General features: G+C 65.9%; 1 non-coding gene across 1 annotated transcript; it reads left to right on the plus strand.

Moving 5' to 3' along the window:
* Positions 1-1,997: 1,997 nt before the first annotated feature.
* On the plus strand, positions 1,998-2,116 carry LOC141979400 (5S ribosomal RNA). The gene has a single exon (XR_012636815.1). It is a non-coding gene; the product is annotated as a 5S ribosomal RNA (ribosomal RNA).
* Positions 2,117-5,000: the final 2,884 nt, after the last annotated feature.

Genomic DNA, 5,000 nt, shown 5'->3' on the forward strand with positions numbered 1-5,000 from the left:
CGGAGTTCGCATCCCGGCCACCGGGCCTGCACCGGGGGTGCGAGGGGACGACGGGGTCCCCGGAGGAAAAGAGCCGGAAAAGGGGGGGCTCGGGGGGGCCGGGGGCCGCCCCACCTGCCAACGTGCCCCTGTCCCCCCTCACAAGATCGGGTACAACGCGCAGATTGGTCCCCGAGGCTCATCTCTGGTTCTCACAGGTTCCGAAAAACCTGTTCTCAGAAATCTCCTCGCACCCGTCAAAATGAACTAGTCGAAAAATCCAACCGCCAATTTAGGGGGACCAATCTGAAATCCTATCCGACCTCCTGGTTCTCTCGGTCGGCCGAGGGCACTTTTGGCGACCCCATCCGGACTTCCGTGAGACTGCCGGCCATCAGGTCAACCCGTCACTTTGAATGGGGTTGACCTGATGGCCGAGCAGGGACTTAGACATTTTTTCAGCCTTTTCCTCGGGGTTGACCTGGTGTCCCGGGGGGACTTAGACATTTTTTTCAGCCTTTTCCTCCGGGTTGACCTGGTGTCCCGGGGGGACTTAGACATTTTTTCAGCCTTTTCCTCCGGGTTGACCTGGTGTCCCGGGGGGACTTAGACTTTTTTTCAGCCTTTTCCTCCGGGTTGACCTGGTGTCCCGGGGGGACTTAGACTTTTTTTCAGCCTTTTCCTCCGGGTTGACCTGGTGTCCCGGGGGGACTTAGACATTTTTTTCAGCCTTTTCCTCCGGGTTGACCTGGTGTCCCGGGGGGACTTAGACTTTTTTTCAGCCTTTTCCTCCGGGTTGACCTGGTGTCCCGGGGGGACTTAGACTTTTTTTCAGCCTTTTCCTCCGGGTTGACCTGGTGTCCCGGGGGGACTTAGACTTTTTTTCAGCCTTTTCCTCCGGGTTGACCTGGTGTCCCGGGGGGACTTAGACTTTTTTTCAGCCTTTTCCTCCGGGTTGACCTGGTGTCCCGGGGGGACTTAGACATTTTTTTCAGCCTTTTCCTCCGGGTTGACCTGGTGTCCCGGGGGGACTTAGACTTTTTTTCAGCCTTTTCCTCCGGGTTGACCTGGTGTCCCGGGGGGACTTAGACATTTTTTTCAGCCTTTTCCTCCGGGTTGACCTGGTGTCCCGGGGGGACTTAGACATTTTTTTCAGCCTTTTCCTCCGGGCTGACCTGGTGGCCGAGCGTCTCGCCGTCCGCGGCCGGAGCTAGAGATGCCCCCCCCCCCAGGCCAGCCTGCGAAGCCGCGGCCAGGATCGGGCCCCTGGAAGTCTGACTAAAAATTTTCACCGACCCCAAAAACGGTTAGGGGGGGCCTCATAAAGCCTCCGGAGCGAAAAAAAAAAAAACGGAAAAAAGGATCGGGCCCACCCGAGGCAGGGGAGTCAGTAAGGGAAAGGGGACGAGGCGGCCCGGAGCCGGGTGCCCGGAGCCGGGTGCCGGCGGCCAGGATCGGGCCCCTGGAAGTCTGAAAAATTTTTTTCACCGACCCCCAAAGTGGTATTGGGGGGGGCTCATAAAGCCTCCGGAGCGAAAAAAAAAAAAAACGGAAAAAAGGATCGGGCCCACCCGAGGCAGGGGAGTCAGTAAGGGAAAGGGGACGAGGCGGCCCGGAGCCGGGTGCCCGGAGCCGGGTGCCCGCGGCCAGGATCGGGCCCCTGGAAGTCTGAAAAAAATTTTTTCACCGACCCCCAAAGTGGTGTTGGGGGGGGCTCACGAAGCCTCCGGAGCGGAAAAAAAAAAACGGAAAAAAGGATCGGGCCCACCCGAGGCAGCGGAGTCAGTAAGGGAAAGGGGACGAGGCGGCCCGGAGCCGGGTGCCCGGAGCCGGGTGCCCGCGGCCAGGATCGGGCCCCTGGAAGTCTGAAAAAAAAATTTTCACCGACCCCCAAAGGGGTGTTGGGGGGGGGCTCATGAAGCCTCCGGAGCGAAAAAAAAAAACGGAAAAAAGGATCGGGCCCACCCGAGGCAGGGGAGTCAGTAAGGGAAAGGGGACGAGGCGGACCGGAGCCGAGTGCCTACGGCCATACCGGACGGAAGGCCCCCGATCCCGTCCGATCTCGGAAGGTAAACCGTCCCGGGCCTGGCTAGTACTTGGATGGGTGACCGCCTGGGAATCCCAGGTGCCGTAGGCAGCTTTTCCCGCTGCGAGCCAGCTCTCTCCTTTTCTGGGGAACAAGGGCAGGGTCGCCCTGCCAGGGGCCCTGGGGCTGAAGTCCCTGCCGGCCACCAGGTCAACCCGGAGCCTGCCCCTCTGCGGCCAGCAGGTCAACCCCATACCGGCAGGGGGTTGACCTGGTGGCCGGGAAGCAGAGCGGCCAGCAGGTCAACCCCATACATTCAGCGGGTTGACCTGGTGGACGGGAAGGAAAGCGGCCAGCAGGTCAACCCCATACTTTCAGCGGGTTGACCTGGTGGCCGGGAAGGAAAGCGGCCAGCAGGTCAACCCCATACATTCAGCGGGTTGACCTGGTGGCCGGGAAGGAAAGCGGCCAGCAGGTCAACCCCATACATTCAGCGGGTTGACCTGGTGGCCGGGAAGGAAAGCGGCCAGCAGGTCAACCCCATACATTCAGCGGGTTGACCTGGTGGCCGGGAAGGAAAGCGGCCAGCAGGTCAACCCCATACATTCAGCGGGTTGACCTGGTGGCCGGGAAGGAAAGCGGCCAGCAGGTCAACCCCATACATTCAGCGGGTTGACCTGGTGGCCCGAAAGCAAACCGGCCACCAGGTCAACCCGGAGCCTGCCCCCGCGGGCAGGGGCCAAGCGGACCCCCCTCCGCCCGGGCTTGCCCTGCTCCGAGCCGGGGCTTAATCCCCGTCCGGCCACCAGGTCAACCCGGAGCCTGCCCCTCTGCGGCCAGCAGGTCAACCCCATGCCGGCAGCGGGTTGACCTGGTGGCCGGGAAGGAAAGCGGCCACCAGGTCAACCCCATACTTTCAGCGGGTTGACCTGGTGGCCGGGAAGGAAAGCGGCCACCAGGTCAACCCCATACTTTCAGCGGGTTGACCTGGTGGCCGGGAAGGAAAGCGGCCAGCAGGTCAACCCCATACATTCAGCGGGTTGACCTGGTGGCCGGGAAGGAAAGCGGCCAGCAGGTCAACCCCATACATTCAGCGGGTTGACCTGGTGGCCGGGAAGGAAAGCGGCCAGCAGGTCAACCCCATACATTCAGCGGGTTGACCTGGTGGCCGGGAAGGAAAGCGGCCAGCAGGTCAACCCCATACATTCAGCGGGTTGACCTGGTGGCCGGGAAGGAAAGCGGCCAGCAGGTCAACCCCATACATTCAGCGGGTTGACCTGGTGGCCGGGAAGGAAAGCGGCCAGCAGGTCAACCCCATACATTCAGCGGGTTGACCTGGTGGCCGGGAAGAAAAGCGGCCAGCAGGTCAACCCCATACATTCAGCGGGTTGACCTGGTGGCCGGGAAGGAAAGCGGCCAGCAGGTCAACCCCATACATTCAGCGGGTTGACCTGGTGGCCGGGAAGGAAAGCGGCCAGCAGGTCAACCCCATACATTCAGCGGGTTGACCTGGTGGCCGGGAAGAAAAGCGGCCAGCAGGTCAACCCCATACATTCAGCGGGTTGACCTGGTGGCCGGGAAGGAAAGCGGCCAGCAGGTCAACCCCATACATTCAGCGGGTTGACCTGGTGGCCGGGAAGGAAAGCGGCCACCAGGTCAACCCCATACAGGCAGCGGGTTGACCTGGTGGCCCGAAAGCAAACCGGCCACCAGGTCAACCCGGAGCCTGCCCCCGCGGGCAGGGGCCGGCATACCCCCGTCCGTCCGGGGTCGCCCTGCCCCGGGCTCCGGGCTTAAGTCCCGAGCGGCCACCAGGTCAACCCGGAGCCTGCCCCCGCGGGCAGGGGCCGGCGGACCCCCGTCCGTCCGGGGTCGCCCTGCCCCGGGCTCCGGGCTTATTCCCCGTCCGGCCACCAGGTCAACCCGGAGCCTGCCCCCGCGGGCAGGGGCCAGGCGGAGCCCCGTCCGTCCGGGGTCGCCCTGCCCCGGGCTCCGGGCTTAAGTCCCGAGCGGCCACCAGGTCAACCCGGAGCCAGCCCCCGCGGGCAGGGGCCGGCGGAGCCCCGTCCGTCCGGGGTCGCCCTGCCCCGGGCTCCGGGCTTAATTCCCGTCCGGCCACCAGGTCAACCCGGAGCCTGCCCCCGCGGGCAGGGGCCAGGCGGACCCCCGTCTGTCCGGGGTCGCCCTGCCCCGGGCTCCGGGCTTAATTCTCCTCCGGCCACCAGGTCAACCCGGAGCCTGCCCCCGCGGGCAGGGGCCAGGCGGACCCCCGTCCGTCCGGGGTCGCCCTGCCCCGGGCTCCGGGCTTAATTCTCCTCCGGCCACCAGGTCAACCCGGAGCCTGCCCCCGCGGGCAGGGGCCGGCGGAGCCCCGTCCGTCCGGGGTCGCCCTGCCCCGGGCTCCGGGCTTAATTCCCGTCCGGCCACCAGGTCAACCCGGAGCCTGCCCCCGCGGGCAGGGGCCAGGCGGACCCCCGTCTGTCCGGGGTCGCCCTGCCCCGGGCTCCGGGCTTAATTCTCCTCCGGCCACCAGGTCAACCCGGAGCCTGCCCCCGCGGGCAGGGGCCAGGCGGACCCCCGTCCGTCCGCGGTCGCCCTGCCCCGGGCTCCGGGCTTAATTCTCCTCCGGCCACCAGGTCAACCCGGAGCCTGCCCCCGCGGGCAGGGGCCGGCATACCCCCGTCCGTCCGGGGTCGCCCTGCCCCGGGCTCCGGGCTTAATTCCCGTCCGGCCACCAGGTCAACCCGGAGCCTGCCCCCGCGGGCAGGGGCCAGGCGGACCCCCGTCCGTCCGGGGTCGCCCTGCCCCGGGCTCCGGGCTTAATTCTCCTCCGGCCACCAGGTCAACCCGGAGCCTGCCCCCGCGGGCAGGGGCCGGCATACCCCCGTCCGTCCGGGGTCGCCCTGCCCCGGGCTCCGGGCTTAATTCCCGTCCGGCCACCAGGTCAACCCGGAGCCTGCCCCCGCGGGCAGGGGCCAGGCGGACCCCCGTCCGT

Source organism: Natator depressus, chromosome 28, assembly GCF_965152275.1.
Source record: "Natator depressus isolate rNatDep1 chromosome 28, rNatDep2.hap1, whole genome shotgun sequence".
Taxonomy (NCBI): Eukaryota; Metazoa; Chordata; order Testudines; family Cheloniidae; genus Natator; species Natator depressus.